This window comes from Prionailurus bengalensis, chromosome B3 (genome assembly GCF_016509475.1).
Source record: "Prionailurus bengalensis isolate Pbe53 chromosome B3, Fcat_Pben_1.1_paternal_pri, whole genome shotgun sequence".
Lineage (NCBI taxonomy): Eukaryota > Metazoa > Chordata > Mammalia > Carnivora > Felidae > Prionailurus > Prionailurus bengalensis.
Window position 1 is genome coordinate 18,254,138 of NC_057355.1, and position 18,136 is coordinate 18,272,273.

Consider the following 18,136-nt stretch of genomic DNA (forward strand, 5'->3'; position numbering starts at 1 on the left):
ACACAACGAGAGGGCCTCATTGTCATCTTTCTGGACACTTTGGAGATTCACTATGGGACTGCCTCCTCTAAGGAGCCATCTTCTGTGCTTTCCTAGTGCCCTCAGAACCCCCTCTTGGTGGTTAGCAGGCTGAGTTTTAAGGTGTATGTCTCCCAGGGCCCGCCAGCCTCGTTGAAGGAAGTGTTGCTCTTCCTCACCTCCATATCACAGTGCCTACTACAATGCTGCTAAGTCCTTTCAGTTCAGATATTCCTGGCCTCCAGAGTGCTTTAAGCAGGCCAGAAAGAGCTGGAGGACTCAAAGATGCTGCTCGTCATAAGCTCCCTCCAAGTCAATGACACATGTAAGTGTTCCACACATGGTCTATGCCAAGCTGAGTGCTGGAAGTTGCTGGAGACACTGAACCTCAGATATGTACTTTTAAGACCTGAACAGAAGCTGTGATGATTTCCTAAAACTGATTATTTTAATTACAAATAGTGATTATGTTTTGTGACTATATTTTACTATAGCTGTGCTCTAGAATTTTTAAACTTACTCTTATTTCTCTCCATTTTCTTCCTCTGCTTTCCTTTCTTCTTATCATACCCTGAAATTCTCAGACAAGGGCTTTGACAAGCAGGAGGTGGGGAGAGAGGCACTCTCTTAGGTGATGTAAACATTTTTTTTTTTCATTTCTACTTTGGCTGGAGCCATGACCAAGCTCTCTGGTTCTCTGGAGTGACCCACAGCATTTGAATGGGAAGGCAGGCAGTCTGAGCTAGTCTTCTGTGCCCTGGGATGGTCATGAGGTGGAGTAATGGAAGTCTGTTCTACATGGCCCCTTTTTTTCCAGGGTGAAGGGCAGGTGGGAATGACAGAGCTACTGATCACTGTCCCCTCCACCTCAGAGCCTAGGCTTTGAAGTAAAAGTATCAAACTCTTCTATTTTCGTGGAGCAAAGAAGTCAAATGCGGCTGCCTTTGCAGCTTCTGGCAGGTTAAAAAACATGCATTTGCACATGACTTGCTGATTTACACCAAATTTTAATGTGTTTCCAAAACTTCCCTATAGTCCTTGCTGCTGGCTCTTCTGGAAAGTGATACTGTGGGGCTCTGAGCAGAACTCTGGATTTATTTTCCAGCGTCTGGTGTTTATGTGCCGCTTTTGTGTTGGGTTCTCCCCAGTACGTTGCCCTGTCCTTGAGAGAGGAAGCCTGCGAGCCTCCAGCTTCCTCTGTAACTTCCCAGTTCCTTTGCCCGTCCTCTGCGCATCTGCTTAGCCACCCCAGTCACTTTGTTTCAAAGTGCTGCGGTACTGAGTTTCTCTTTCAAATGAAAATAACCATTTGGCTCTGTGTTTATTGCATAGGCACCTCTGGGTGTAGAAATAGGCAGTGCGGCTGTAGAAACTCTCCAAAGGTTAGCAGACTTCAAGATGCAGGGACCAACAATGGCTCGACAAAACCAATAACCCCACAAAACAGAAGGGCAGTCCCAAGCATATCTCCTTTGCACCTCTTTCAGAAAAGACAGTATGCAGAGTAGTTGGGAGTTCAAGTCCTCGGTGCCCTCCTCTTAAGCTGTGACCTCAAAGGGTCACTTTAGCGCTCAGCTTCCCTTTCCTCTTCTGTAAAATGGGAACAGAAACTGAATCTACTTCTTGGGGATGTTGTGAGGAATATATGAGCTATCAGATGCAAAACGTTCCGCGCAGTTTGGCGCTCAAGCAGTAGGCTACCGATGCCTATTAGTAATTGGCTATTCCTGGGAGGTTGTGTCTCTCCCGGGACCGGGGGCGCTTGGCTCGCCAGCCTGAAAGGGGTCGCCCACTCCAGGCCCCTTCAAGTACTACTCCCTCCGGGCCTGGGCCCAGATCCCAGCCGCCACGGCGCGCCAGGGACCGAAGTCCCATTGTGCTTGCTCAGTGAGGGTGACAGGGCCGGCCGCCCAGACGCGAGCACAGGTGCGGCCCTGACCACAATGAGGGCGTGGGCGCGTGCGTGGCGAGCAGAGGTCTGCAGGGGGCCAGTGTGGCCGACCGCGGGGCGGGGTCGCGGGGGGGGGGGGGAACGGGTGCTGGCGCGGCCCCAGGAGCTCGGCAGGAGGCGTCTGGGCCGTCCCGGAGGACCCTGCCTGGCACCGGACTCCGGGCGTCTGCCGAACTCGCGCCCCGGAGCCCGGGCCCCGCCCCCGGAGCCCCGCCCCCTGGTGCCCCCGGTTGGCTGGAGCCGGCGGCCACGCGCGGCGATTTGCCACGCGCCGCGTCATTGAGGCCGCTCCTGGTCTCGGCCCCTGCGGGCTGGTCAAGGAGGCAGCGGCGGGGGGAGGCTGGGGCTGTAGGGCGCGACGCCGCCGGGCCGCCCCGCCCTGGGAGGCGCCTAGGCCCTCATCAAGTGACCAGTATCCCTTCCAGGAGAACACGGTTCTTCACAGGGAAGCGAGCTCCAGCCTGTAGCCCCGGCGCCAAACCGCCGTCATCTCCTTCCTGTGCCGGGTGATCCGTCTCCTCACCCACCCGGAAAAACATAGTCCGCCCCCCGCGTCCTTGTGGAGTAGCGCTTGCTTCCACTGACTCTCTTTGCCCGTACCCTCGTCTTTCCCATTCCAAGTACTCTAGGACCCACCGAGAGGATAAGTCAGCGCTGAAGAAAAACCTCAAGGGAAAAGAGAGAGACAGGGAGCCGAGGGGAAGGGAGGGAAAGGCGAGGCTGGCGGAGGGACACCGAGGACCGCGGCCGTAGTGCGCACGCGCGGCGGCAGGAACGAGTTCCGGTCTGGCCGGGGCCTGTCTCCTAAAAATAGCCCCGGTGTGGGGATCCGTGCGCGGATGTCCCGGCGAGTCCCGGGCTGAAGGAGGCGGCTCCGGGCGGCGCGGAGCGCTGGTGGCTGGCCCGGGCTGCAGCGTGTGCGCGCCCGTCAGCTGCGCCGGAGACACGGTGAGGGCCGCGGCGGCGGGGCTCCGTCCACCGGGCCGACGGTGCCGGAGGGGGCGGCGTCTCGGCCAGGGGGCCGGGTAGGGGCCGGGGGGCGCTGGGGCGGGGGGCGGCGCGGCCGAGGAGGGGCGCCCGCGGGGCTCCGGGGACAGCAGGGCAGGGCGGCGTCCGGCTGGCAGGGGGCCGGGGTCGCGGGCGCGCGGCGGCGGGGCGGGTGGGGTGCGGGGAGGCGGCGCGGGGTGGTCGCGCGGGGTCTGCGTGGAGGGGCGAGGCGCCCGCGGTGGTGGGGGCGGGGTGCCCCGAGGGCGGGCCCGGGGTCTGACCGCTGTCGCGCGGGCCAGCGGAGGGAGGCTCGGCCGCGCGGGTTCGGCGCGAGGAGCCTCCCCGTGCGCGCACGGGGCTTGGGGCTGGGGGGCGGTGGTGGACGGCGCCTTCTTGAAAGTTGAGGGACTTCTCTGGGGGCCCGGAGTCTCTCCGGGGGGTTCCGCCCGAAGGCCCGTTTCCTGCCTCTTGCCCTCCGCGGCCCGGGTCTCCCCAGAGGGATTGACCCCTCGTGCCGAGGGCGCTCTGCGCTTTGGTCGGACTTGAAGAAGTTCCCCCACTTCTGCTTTGGGAGAAGGTTGGTCGAAGCGGGCGGAACATTGAGGTCCGAACTCTGGGCGCGTGTGTGCAGATGTCAGTGGCGGGGTCGGTATTTGGGGCGGCCCGGGCCGGGGGCACCTGCGGGGTGCGGACGCCCGCGGGTTCTGGGAGACGTAGCGGGGAAGGGGAGGCTACAGAGGGAACAGCGAGCTACCCCTGACATCCCGGTAGATCCCGGCTCCCAGGAAAGGTTTTATGTGGTAGAAACTTTGCCTTTTAGTTCGATATCCTCTGTCTTCGAACCGCGGGGATCAAGTCGGTAGGTGAGGTAGTGCAAACAAGTTTGGAAGAGGTGAGCATCGCTGAATTAGAAAAACAGATCTCCCCTCCCTCCCCGTGGAAGTGTGACTATAAAAACATTCTTCAGACCTGAAGTGTGGCTCCAGAGGTACGAAGCGAGCCCCCCCCCCCCCCCCCCCCCCCCCCCCCGCCGTCATGGTCCAGCAGGGAAACCGCGTGTAGACTGAAGAATTGCGGCAGCGCTGACCTGCATTTTAGTTGACAGTAAGATTGGTATTGCAATTAATGCGCTATTTGAAAGGCTGGCTGTGATGTGTTGACAATGGTGTAAGTATTTTTGAACAAATGCCTAAGATTTTTCAGGGTTTTGTTTTTTTGTTTTTTTTTTTTAAGCACAGCTTGTTTCCCCTGTGTCTCGTATCATCTTTTACTATATGAAGAGAAGGTTCTCCAAAGCTGTAATTAGGTGTACATTACACAAGAGTACTTTCCCTTTAAGAATCCAGCTGTGTTGTTTTGGCAATTGCCAAGTGCTCCAGTTGTCAGTTTTAGAATCTGTTACCTTGGCAGTACTTGAACAGTCTGTGGAAAAGGTAAACAAAATAGCTTGAAAAAAAATCTTTTTTTGAAAACGCAAAAATGGCATCTATTTTAGTATGAATTTAGAAAGTGAGGATTAAATAGCTGTGTTGTGCTGTTATGGCTTTTGTATGTACATTTTTGTTTTTGGGGTTTTTTTTGGGTATATTTTTGGAGGGTTCAGTCTTCACCAAATGGCAACTTTTGTTGTAGGAAAAAAATCCACAAGGTGTTTAAATTAAAAGGGATGCCAATTTTAGTTAGGCTTTATAACAAACATAAGGAACACTTGTGTCCTATAAATTATTAAGATTAGTGTGTGTAATGATACACTAATTGATTCTGGAATCACTTTTAATTCTCAGTGAGCACTGTAAAAAGTTGCGATAATGGTATTATAATTAAACTCTGAAGAGCTAAAGCTAGTGATTTAAATACTTTGTACAGACCTAGTTTTTAACAATAGTGTTGGAAGTGTTTCCAATAGAAACGTGTTTGTTAAAGCAGTCAGCAATTATGAGTAAAAATATTTTTCTAAACGTAATTATTTGCATATCTGTTTCATTTGATTCACATTTTGTTATATATAAAACCATGGTTTTGTTCGTATTGGAACAGAGGGGATAAAATTATGTTTAACCCCATACATTACTTCCTAGTAAAAGTTTAAATTCTTGAGGGAGGCAGTGAGAGGTGGGGGGTGCCCAGTGGAAGGAAAACAGCTCATTGGGGCTCTGAAATAATAATTGTAATGTCACTGTGCTGAATTATGGTTTGAGAATAATCTCCTTCCAAATGCTTAAGAGTTTCTGTGTTTCCTTAAAGGGTATGTGTGACAAAGATTGTTTTTTGTAAATGCAACCGGAAATAGTCTTTTAAAGGTATTGAGTTGTTTTCTGGTGGTGGTGTTTTATTTTTCAAAGCAATTGCATTATAGTTTTGTATAGGATGCAGTACAGGTTAATATTAATTTTATTAATGTGCAAGTAGTAGCAATATTTGGCTACCAAGAGAAATATCAGTATATTCTGAAGGTGGTTAAGTAATAATAGAAGTGTTTTTTATTAGAAAATAATTCTGAAGTTTGAAATACTTCAGAAGTCTTTTAATAGATTTATGTTCTGATTTAGGAGGAGGAAACTAAGCAATTTGTTTTTGAGCAGTAGCATGCCTTTCAGTCAGGTTTTGGAAGGCCACCTTTTTTTTTTTTCCCTTCACTCTCTTCACTGCTTGTAAGTCTGGCAAGAGGAGTTTAGTCTAACGTACAATGTTGATGGTCTTGAATTTTCTCTGGGCATTTTCAGTTTCATGTATTTTGTCTTGTAATTAGACCGTACTTTTTTTGTTTGTTTGTTTGAAGAGGTGCTCATGGCGCATATGAATGCTACAAAGTCTAGCTGAAGTTTTCTTTTAGCAGTGATGGAGCACTGAAAATACTGCTTTGTGGGTTGAAAATGATCATTGCTCTTTTCTAGATGAGAGAGAAAATCTGTGTACATTCTTAGTAAATTGGGAAGTGAGTGCCTAGTTAGGTAACCTCCTGCAAAATCAATCTAGTTAGATAACCTCCTGCAAAAGAACACTTTAACACATCCTGCTGTGTTTGCAAGTCCTCATAAAGGAAGGCTGCTAGACTTTGTCATCACATCTTGGTTCAGATCCCAACTCCACCACTTACTCATAAGGTGTCACTTATGAGATGTCTTCTGTAAAGTGGGAGGGAGTTATACGACCTGCCCCGGGGAATTGTTAGCATTAAATGAAATAATGGGAGTGAGAGTTCTTAGCACACTACCTGAGGCTTAATGTACAAAAGTGCATATCGCCTGATGTCCTTCATCCCTTCCTCTGTACATCCCTTCCTCTCCATACATTTTCCCTTATTTCCTATGAAGACTGTAAAAGTGCTGTATCCGATGCCTCCATCCGTGACCAAGAGGACTTCATATAATGTATAAACGCAGGAGATTGCTCATTTACTTTTGGAACATGAAAATCCCAGCATTTTTTAAAATATGTTTTTTTAATGTTTGTTTTTCAGAGAGAGACAGACAGAGTATAAGCAGGGGAGGGGCAGAGAGAGAGAGGGAGACCCAGAATCTGGAGTAGGCACCAGGCTTTGAGCTGTCAGCATGGAGCCCAACACGAGGCTTGAACCGTGAGATCATGACCTGCGCTGAAGTTGGACACTTAACCGACTGAGCCCCCCAGGAACCCCCCAAATCCCAGAATTTTAAATTTATTGTCAGATTATATATAAAATGTTTAGTTGGCCAGTCTACATTAGGTTTTGGTTTGCAATCATTGATTGTAACCTCCATAGTCTCTCTAAATATTAAAAAAAATTAGAATTCAATGTAAGTATATTCCCTACTCTTCACTGAAACATGTTTTTTGTGAATTATCCGTGCGAGTTGTCTTCAAGATACAGTATTTAAAATTTGAAATTAGAAAAATATTTTTATTTCCTACCTGGAATAGGTATATTTTTAAAAATAGCCTTTCTTTAGTGGGTATCTGTAAGTTTTTATTATTTCATTTTACCTGCTCTGTGGAACTAAATGATTTAATCTGTGTATGCTTTATCAGTGTAATCTTTAATAAATGGACCTGTGTCCAGTGTGTTATAATTAAGAGTATAAACTCATTTATTATCTCTTGTATAGCATATGTGTTGCCATATATTTAATAAATACTGTATTTTTGTTTGGATGTTTATTTACTGATTTTAGTAATATTTGTATTGAGTTTAATTGATATTTACTAAACTAAATATTTAATATTGAATTGTCTTAATCACTTGAAATCATAAACTGATGAGTTAAAAAAAATTAGCAGGTTTGTGAGGTGGAATATCAACTGTTTGAACATTAGTATATGACAGCAGGTAATTTACTTTATTGGTTTCCTAAGTGATGATGCTGAAAGCCAGAGGAGTTGTTAACATGGGTGAAAAACACACTAGTTGATCAGATTTTTAATAAATATCAATGAAGGCACATCTTGTTTTGAATCAATGCTAATTTTATTTTCTTCCTTATACAAAAATGTAAACTTTATGAACTTAAAAAATAATTCAACCATCAGTAAAGTTACATGTTTTGGGAAATATTTTGGTATTGGAGCGCAAATTTATACTGTATGAGCTGGCCCTTTTTACCAGGTTATTTTTGTTACAAGCACCATGCATATGCAGGTTGACTTGGATTAGTTTGAGGTATGATTTGTGACTCTTGTAACAAAGGGATACTTTTCATGTAACCTGGTAAAATAACTTGTAACTCTTGGTTTAGTAAAACTCTGGTGCTCTTGCTTACAAGTCTCACCTCTTACTCCCTAGCCATTCGCATTTTACATAGAGACGGGGACTATATTTCTAAAATTTACATCTAAATGTCATTCTTTTAAGGAAAACTTTGAAGGCATATAAAATCAGTAGAGAGGCAGTAATTTAAGGGATAAGATTGAAGACTGCCTAAGTTAGAATACCCAACTCTAGCACCTTGTGTTCTTTGGCAGTTTCTCAACCTTCTTGAGGCTCAGTGTATAAAATAGTGATTATAATATTACCTACTTCATAGGGTTGTTGAGAGGATTAAATGAGATGTTTATTATAAAGCCTTTAGCATGATGCTGGGTACCTACATTTTTTTTTCCTCTTACTGTTACTGTCACTGTTGCTGTTACTTCTGTTGTTGGCATTAATTCATCATGGTTCACTTTTTAATGATTCTAGTCTCTCCAAACTCATCGTCAGCCACTACCCTTCAGTTTCTGTGACCCAGTTAAGGCCAGCTGTTTGCTCTTCCCTGAAAATGCCATATATTTTCATGCCGATGACTCCCACTTTTATTTTTTACCCCAGAATTTTCCCGAGCCTGATCTCCACTTGGAAATCTAGTTGGAATCTCAAACATAATATTAACCATATGACTGAAATATAGTTATTTGTTCCTCTCCCCCAACCTTCTTCCTCCTTCTTACCCCAGACTCTGATGTCTTTACTGGCCCTTACCCATCTCAGTGAATGGCAGTACTCACGTCAAGAACTTAAAAGATATGCCAGGATTCTTTTCTTTTCTCTCAAATCCAGTCCATCCATACATTCTCTTGTACCTTAAGAATTTATCTTGCGCCAGTCTGCCATTCTAGTCTTCACTGCCGCCTCTTTATTTCAAGGCATTATTATCTCTTGTATGAATTGCTGCAGTAGCTTCCTAACTGGGCTTGTTTCTTCTCTTGCTCCTCAGACGTTGGTTCTTCACATAGCAGCTGTAGGGATCATTTTAATATCCTAAATCATGTCATTACTCTGCTTAAAATCTTCCGATGACTTCCCATTCCTCTTCAAATAAAGTCTGTATTTCTTTCCATGGCCTGAATGGCCCTGAATAATCTTTCTCCTTCTCATTGTTCTTCCCCTGTTTTATTGTGTGCCAGCCACACAGTCCTCTTATTGTTCTTTAAACCTTATATGTCCTTTCCTGTCTTAGGGTCTTTTGCACTTTTTGCATTACTTGCTTGAAATGCTCTTCAGAAGGCTGCATGGCCAAACCCTTTGGAATATGGCCCAAGTCTCACTTTGTCACCCAGCACACCCTGATAGTTACTCTTTTGTGCATCTCACTTACTTCAAGACACTATAATTTGTACACGTTTTGTTATTCCTTATTTGTCCATTATCTGAATGTAAACTCCTTAAAGGCAGAGGCCTTGTCTGTCTTCTTGATAACAGTCTCCACAGGCGTTAGCACACTGTCAGACACTCGGAAGACAGAAAAATTTGAATTAATGCTTCTGTATCTTTGTTCATGTTTTTGCTGGAGATTGGAATGCTCTTACCTTTAAGTTGTGGCTCAGGTGTCAGGTATGATACCAATTTTAGTCTCTAGACAAAATTTGTCTCCCTTGCTCTTGATACAGACACAATTTGAAGAGTAATTCCATTTTTAGATTTAAAGGATTATAATTGACGTCATTTTCTTCCGCTGTGCTGAGTTCTTGTGTCAGGGACTATTTTGTTCTTTGTGTATGCTCAGGACCTACCAGTCTATCATGGTACATAGTAAATGTTCAGTAAATGGTGAATGGAAGTTGTCTTAATCAACTAAAATGACTGACCACAAACCAGTGTACCCACATCAGACTTTCAAAATTATAAAGGTACTTTTCACTACAAAGTACTGCCTTACATATTTTCTATACATATTAACATGTCGTCATCATTTTGGGTCAGGACAGGAATCCCAGAGCTGTTGAGCACAAGTGGCATTTCCTGAGATTCCGTGTGCCTTCTTTCTGGACAGCAAGTAGCCATCTTGTCTGAGGGCTCTATTTCCAGTTTCAAATGTGTAACCTAGTAAAAACGGTGTTAGAAATTACAATTAGTTACTGGTTGTTCCTTACTAACATTCTCTCTCTCCATCTTATCCAGCAGATTCCATGTTATTTCAGAAAGGCTAGGGAGATGTGCAAGTTAACATGGTATATGTGAAATACAATACTATTTCTGCTGTATTGCTAAAGAAGATTTATCAAAGAGCTTTTATGGCCAATATCAGGAACTTAACTACCATTTGTAATAGTGAAAATCATTCCACATTATACACAGCTGATTTATAAATGGGCTTTTTAAAACATTTGGGGACTGCTTTAGTAAAATGTTTATCTTAATACTGAAAATTTTTTTCATAACAGTATTAAACTTAATTTGACATGGATTATGAAAGGAAAAGGAGAGAAGAATCTGGGAGTTAAGATTTTGTTTTTCACAAATGACTTTCGTCAAAGTAAAGATTCAGCATTGGCAGGTTTTTTAACAAAACATTTTGTCTTAAAAAAGTTTACAGAAAAGTTTCAGGAATAGTACAGTGAGCTGTCATATACTGGTCACCTAGAGACACTAATTGTTACTGTTTAGCACAATGGCTTTATCATTTTTTATATTTGCAGAGTGGCCCTGAAGTCTGGAAATAGATATTACTGTTTTATTTATAGCTTTAAGCTCCTTGATTACATCTTCTGGAGTATGCTCTAGATGTAAGTTTATTCAGTTAAAATCAGAGGCAAATCATTTGAGGCAAAACCTTACAGATGTGTCTAGGGGATAGATGGAATCTTGCATTAATGCATTGTGTACCTTTCTAACAAGGAAAACATATTAATATTATACAATGTCATTGAACATTAACATGTAATAGCAAGAGTCCATTCTGTTGATCTTTTTTTCCTTCTTCCTCCTTTTCTCCCTGTTTCCCTTTTTCTTCCTATTCCTCTTATAATTTTATTATTGAATCATTTGAGAATATGTTGCATACATCGTGGTCCTTTATCCTTAAATTCTTCAGTTGATATCTCCTAAGAACTAAGACATGTTCTTATATAACATGTAAGAATAGTATGATGGATTCAAGAAACTTAATATTGATACTGTAATTTAGTCTATAGTTTATGTTGAAATTTCTTCAGTTGTGCCAATAATACATTTTAATAGCATTTTTTCTAAATAGTCTTTCAACCTTTTTCTCTTCTTCCTGAAATTAATAGTTTTGAAGAGTACAGGCCCTTTGTTTAGTAGGATGTCATCAGTTTGGGTTTGTCATATTGCTTCTTTGTTAGATTCAAGTTACGCATTTTTGGCAGCAATACAAAATAAGTGATGATATACCCTCAGTGCATCACATCAGGAGGCAATACGATGTCAAACTGATGGTGATGTTTACTTGGATCACTTAGTTAAGGTTTGTCTGCCAGATTTCTCTATATAACAGTTATCATTGTCCTCATTGTTGTTATTGAATAATCTGTGGGGAGGCACTTTCAGACCGTGTAAATGCTCTGTCCTCCCCAAAACGTTCACATCATTCATTGCTGATTCCTTTCTGAGTCCGTTATTACTTATTGGTTCCAAAATGGTGTTTGTCTAGCTATTCGTCTGCATTTATTAGTTGGCAATCTGTTGTAAAGAAGAGCTTTTCCTTCTCATTTGCTTACTTAATATCAATATAAATTCATAGTTTTTTTTTATTAAGTAGATTATACTCTATTACTATCAGTATTTTGGTATTCCAGATTAACTCAGGTTTGGTCAGTGGGAAATCCTGCAGCCTCCTCATTTTGACACGTTTCTATCATGTTTGGAGTAGTGTCTTACTTTTGGGACATTAAGATATTCCAGGCTCTTCATCTGCTTTTTCTGCTCATGTCCTAGAATCAGCCACTTCTTCAAGGAGTTCTGTTTTCTCTTCTTGTAAGACTGTTTAGAAACCAGGAACTGGGCAGTTGTTGGTATGCTCTTTGATACTGGAGTTTCACTGTTTCAGAGCCCTGTCAGCTGACCAACCTAAGAAATTTTGAGTTTATGCTGATTTCTCAGACAGTAGATTATCATTTCTCTTTACATTCCTGAAACTCCTTAGAAGAAAAGTCTATTCCTTTGAAAGTGTTAATAATTTAAGTGATTGTTTGCTTTTACTTTATTTTTTTTAATGTTTGTTTATTTTTTTTTTTGTTTTTTTTTTTTCTCTGAAATTTATTGACAAATTGGTTTCCATACAACACCCAGTGCTCATCCCAAAAGGTGCCCTCCTCAATACCCATCACCCACCCTCTCCTCCCTCCCACCCCCCATCAACCCTCAGTTTATTTTCAGTTTTTAACAGTCTCTTATGCTTTGGCTCTCTCCCATTAATGTTTGTTTATTTTTGAGAGAGACAGTGTGAGTGGGGGAGGGGCAGAAAGAGAGGGGACACAGAATCCTAAGCAGGTTCCAGATTCTGAACTGTCAGCACAGAACCCGATGTGGGCTTGAACCCACGAACTACTAGATCATGACCTGAGCCAAAGAAGTCGGATGCTCAAGTGACTGAACGACCCACGTGCCCCTGCCTAGTTTTTCTGTTCAACTTTATAATGGTTGGTTCTTGTTTTCCAAAACATATTGTATGCTTCTTGGGAGTTAGGAATGCTGTTTTATATCTTTTTGTATATTCCGTGATTGTGTTCCACAGTGCCTTGAACATGGTTGATAACCCATGTGTTGCTTATGATACATAATTACAGTAACAACTATTATCTTTATTACTCTTATACTGTGATTAAATATTGTTATGTTTGTTATAACATTCTAGGTAATTTTGTGGAAACTTTGAAGTGAATTTGTTCTGTTTCTGATAACATTGTTATCCTAGAAGAAATGAAAAACTTGAAAGTTTTTCAACTTTAAAAGCTTAAAAACCGGGGCACCTGGGTAGCTCAGTTGGTTAAGTGGCCGACTTTGGTCAGGTCATGATCTCATGGTTTGGGAGTTCGAGCCTCGTGTTGGGCTCTGTGCTGACAGCTTGGAGCCTGGAGCCTGCTTTCGGATTCTGTGTCTCCCTCTTTCTCTGTTCCTCCCCTGCTCACACTCTGTCTGTCTCTCTCAAATATAAATAAAGACTAAAAAAAGTTTTGTTTAGGGGCGCCTGGGTGGCTCAGTCGGTTAAGCGGCCGACTTCGGCTCGGGTCATGATCTCGCGGTCCATGAGTTCGAGCCCCGCGTCAAGCTCTGTGCTGACAGCTCAGAGCCTGGAGCCTGTTTCAGATTCTGTGTCTCCCTCTCTCTGACCCTCCCCCATTCATGCTCTGTCTCTCTCTGTCTCAAAAATAAATAAAACGTTAAAAAAAAAAAATTAAAGAAAAAGTTTTGTTTAAAAATAAAGGCTTAAAAACTTAATTCCCGAGATTAAAGTATGTAATTAAAAGAACATCAAAATACCTCGTCTTGGTATTGCTGTTTAATAGTGTTTTGTTCATTAGCAAGTAATAACCTTTCTGGGCATCTCTTTAATTATAAAATGAGATGATATCTAGATCCTTTTAAACTCTGAGTTACCTACTTTATGCTTAATTAGCATTGAATTGTTTATGAAAGTAAAATTAAGTGCCACAGAGTATAGTGGAAAGAATACTGTGTGCCTGGACCATGAGTCATGGGGTTCTAATTTTTTGTAAGCATACTGTTACTTTAGCAATTTATTTCAGTTTGGTCTTTATTACCTTATTCGTTCAGTCCATTGGTCTAGGTGAATGAGGAATACAGTGAACAGACTTGGCTTTCATAGATGGCAGTATGGACATATGGTTTTATAATTCATTTTGCTATTCACTTGATGTGTACCATGCAGAGTGCTATAGGAGCATATAGAAGGGGTGATCAACCCAGTTTCAGAGAGGCCAGGAAAATTTATACCAGAGGAAGTGACACTTCCATTTAGTTTGAAGCCTCAAGAGCATTTAGCCTTATAAAGAGGGTGGGTAGTTTTACCAGAGCTGTGTTAAGGATGAGAGATACACTTAAGAGAGTTTGGATTGCTTGGAGAAACTCAGTACAGTATGGATGGATCAGGCAGTATAAGAGAGGGCAGACACTGTAGGAGTAGTGAAAGATGAAGCTGAAGACATAAGTAGGGGCCAGATTATGAAGAGCCCTTAGGCTGTGTTAAGGAATTTGAACTTTAAGGAAAAATTAGAATATCTTAAGCCTGGGAGGAAATTAAAAAGATAATGCTGCACTGGGTGTTATATGTAAGTGATGAATTACTAAATTCCTCTCCTGAAACCAATACTACACTATATGTTAACTAACTTGACTTTAAATAGAATCTTGGAAGAAAAAAAAAGAATACTGATTGCACTGTGGAGAATTCTTCAGAGAGTTAAAAGTGGTAGTCAGGAAGAATAATTAGGAGGGTGTTACAGCAAATTAGTTAAGAGGTAAGGTGGCTTGGACTGTGGTATAGGATGCGGATGGAAGAAATAAGTGGATTTGAGAGATATATAGGGTGGTAGAATAATGGAAGGATTCAGTGATGGAGGGCATGTGGAAGGTGAAAGAGAAAGAGGAGTTGAGAGTGATGACTAGGTTTATGGCTTGGGCAATTGAGGGAATGAATGGGTAGTTTACTGATACAGGAAGCACAGGAAGAAGAGCAGGCTTGAGGGGACTATGATGAGTTTACTTGTGAGAGAGTGCCTGGAGGATGAAGAGGTGTAGTCAGAGGTGGAAGACTTCCTGGTAATGACAAGACCTCGGGATTTGGCCATGGAATGGGTGTTTGAAGAGGAGTGGAAGTGAAGGTGGGACATGATCTGGAAAGTGTGTGTGTGTGTGTGTGTGTGTGTGTGTGTATGTGTATGTGTATGTATAGCCAAGGACAGGTCTGTGTCCTAAGGCAGAGTACACTATTTTAGATGATCTTAAGGTTTTCATTGTTTGGTTTGGAAAACAGAAATGAAAAATTTCAGATAGGGTCTTAGTAAGATTGTCCTATTAAACACAAGAGCAAAAAAAAAAAACAAAAAAAAACAACAACCAAAAAAACGCACAACAGTGAAACATTTTTTCCTAAACAGAGTGGGAAACTATTGCCCCAGCTAGCTAAAAGTGTGAATGCTTCTCAGTAGTGGCTAAAAATTATGAAACCTTTCAGGTATACGAAAATCAGAGTGAATAATGTAGTGTGAATGTAATGTAAGAATTTTTATGAATCCCATTGCCCTTTTTCTTCTGCAGAGGTAATCATTACCTTAAATAGGATTTACCTTTTTCATTCATTTTTTAAAAATTTTATCTTTTTAATTTACATCCAAATTAGCATATAGTGCAACAATGATTTTGAGAGTAGATTCCTTAATGCCGCTTACCCGTTTAGCCCATCCCCCTCTCCCCCAACCCCTCCAGCAACCCTGTTCTCCATATTCAAGAGTCTCATGTTTTGTCCCCCTCCCTGCTTTTATATTATTTTTGCTTCCTTTCCCTTAATGTTCCTCTGTTCTGTGTCTTAAAGTCCTCATATGAGTGAAGTCATATGATATTTGTCTTTCTCTGACTAATTTCACTTAGTATAATACTCTCTAGTTCCATCCACGTAGTTGCAAATGACAAGATTTCATTCTTTTTGATTGCCGAGTAATACTCCATTGTATGTATATACCACATCTTCTTTATCCATTTATCCATTGATGGACATTTGGGCTCTTTCCATACTTTGGCTATTGTGGATAGTGCTGCTATAAATATTGGGATGCATGTGTCCCTTTGAAACAGCATACCTGTATCCCTTGGATAAATACCTAGTAGCGCAATTGCTGGGTCATAGGGTAGTTCTATTTTTAGTTTTTTGAGGAACCTCCATACTGTTTTCCAGAGTGGCTGCACCAGCTTGCATTGCCACCGACAATGCAAAAGAGATCCTCTTTCTCAGTATCTTCATCAACATCTGTTGTTGCCTGAGTTGTTAATGTTAGCTATTCTGACAGGTGTGAGGTGGTATCTCATTGTGGTTTTGATTTGTATTTCCCTAATGATGAGTGATGTTGAGCATGTGTTTTTATGTGTCGATTGGCCATCTGGATGTCTTCTTTGGAGAAGTGTCTATTCATGTCTTTTGCCCATTTCTTCCCTGGATTATTTGCTTTTTGGGTGTTGAGTTTGATAAGTTCTTTATAGATTTTGGATACTAACCCTTTATCTGATATGTTGTTGGCAAATATCTTCTCCCATGCTGTTGGTTGCCTTTTAGTTTTGCTGATTGTTTCCTTCACTGTGCAGGATGAGGTCCTGCATTTTGGTGAGGTCCCAATAGTTCATCTTTGCTTTGGTTTCCCTAACCTCCAGAGATGTGTCGAGTAAGAAGTTGCTGTGGCCAAGATCAAAGAGGTTTTGCCTGCTTTCTCCTCGAGGATTTTGATGGCTTCTTGTCTTACATTTAGGTCTTTCATCCATTTTGAGTTTATTTTTATGTATGGTGTAAGAAGGTGGTCCAGGTTCATTCTTCTGCATGTCGCTGTCCAGTTTTCCCAGCACCACTTGCTGAAGTGAGTGTCTTTATTCCATTGGATATTCTTTCTTGCTTTGTCAAAGATTAGTTGGCCGTACGTTTGTGGGTCCATTTCTGGGTTCTCTATTCTGTTCCATCGATCTGAGTGTCTGTTTTTGTTCCATTCATTCCTTTCATTACATTCATTCATTTTTAAGACCATATATACATTTATATTGCTAAAAATATATAGTGTTTTTCATGTTTTAAAACTTTATAAAATGATATTGAATTTGCATATCCTTCTGCAGTTTATGTCTCAACAAATAATCCATTGCAATCACGTTCTTTCAGTATAATGAATTGGATATTAACATTGGAACAAAATGATATGTCATTGATGAATTATACTTTGAATTGCCATGAGAATTATCATAATTTACTTAGTAAGATTTTGTAAAAACTAATCATTTTGTGGGTATTTCTTTTTTTATATTTTACTAAAAGGATACATTGTGGAATAATGTTGCAGATAGAGAAGAGTTGAAAAAATAGTATGACTGTTGCCCTAATGTTGGGCCACTATGGTATAATAATCAAAACCATAAAATTAATATACTATTTGCTAAACTAAATATCTTATGTGAACTTCATCAGTTTTTTTCCTAATGACCTTTTTTTTGGTCCTAGGATCCAACCCGGGATCCCACATTGCATTTATTTTTTATATAGTCTCTTCAAATCTGTGATAATTCATTCCTTTCTCATTCTTCTACCCAGATGCTTCCTGAGGAGTACTGGTCATTATCTTGTAGAATGTCATCCAATTTGGGTTTCTCTGCTTTCTTAAAATTAATTTGAATTTTGCATTTTTGGCAATAAAACCCTGAAGTAATGGTAGCATATCAAAGAGGTACATTTTATATCAGGAGTACATGATGTCAATATCTGATGTTAATCTTGATTACATAAAGTGGTTTCTGCTGGTTTCTCCATTGTAAAGTCACAGTTTTCCTCTTTGAAAATGATAAATATCATGGGGGAGATACTTTGAGAGTATATTAATTTTCTGTTTCTTCTTAAACTTTCACATGTTTTTAGCACTCATGGGTGCAACTTAACCTGCAACAATTAGAGGATTTTCCCCCACTATCTAATAGTAGATTGTGCCTGTGAAACCTTCTAAAAAGGTGAAATGGTGTAAAGAAGCCATTACCATTAATTTATATGGAAAAATTTTTGAGACTTTTGTTTAAAAAAGTAACCTCTTTTAGGCTTTTCTGATACCTTAGAACACATCATGTTAATGGATGTGCAGAATGAATAGAGATAAAGCACAGATGTGCACAAACAAAATTCAAAACTATGGCAGCTTGAGATTAGAGATGCTGAGTGTAGTCACCAGAAAAAGGAGCTTGGTGGTGCTGCTCAGGGTGTGTGCTGCCTCTGTAATGACTCATTGCAAAATAAATGCTGAATACTGTTTTTTGCCTTTTTTCTTTGTTTTTTCTTTCTCTATTCATTCTTTGTCTTTTGCCTTTTTTCTTAAAAGAAAAAAAACTCCATATTTCTCTCAGGTAGAAAATAGGTGCTGTTGTGGGTCTTTCTAAAGTGAAGTGGCTTAATGTAAATTTTCAAAAAGCTGGGGTGGGGGGATACCTGTATTATTGTAATAGTTACCTAATGGCAATTTTGTTTTGTTTTGTTTTGTTTTTGTTGTTGTTGGTTTTGTTTGGTTTCTTTCTCATTTATCAAATAGAATTCTTCTTAATGAAGAGATGTCACTTCTGTATTCGGTTACTTATTTTATATCATTATAGACTCAAAGGTATTTTATATTGTAGATTATAATTTGATGCTATCATTTATTTCTCAGATTGTCCAACTTTGGCCATTGAGAGCTCCTCCTGTTTGACTCTTGTGTCTTTTTGACATACTTTCATCTTTTTTTTAAAAAGAACTC

At 41.4% G+C, this 18,136-nt stretch overlaps 1 protein-coding gene across 1 annotated transcript in view; it reads left to right on the forward strand.

Annotated features, from left to right (window-relative positions):
* Nucleotides 1–2,764: 2,764 nt before the first annotated feature.
* The window catches only part of MEF2A (myocyte enhancer factor 2A), a 165,434-nt gene continuing 150,062 nt past the window's right edge, over nt 2,765–18,136 (forward strand). The window contains 1 exon segment of the mRNA XM_043554788.1: nt 2,765–2,917. The gene's annotated coding sequence lies outside the window, so the exon portion shown is untranslated.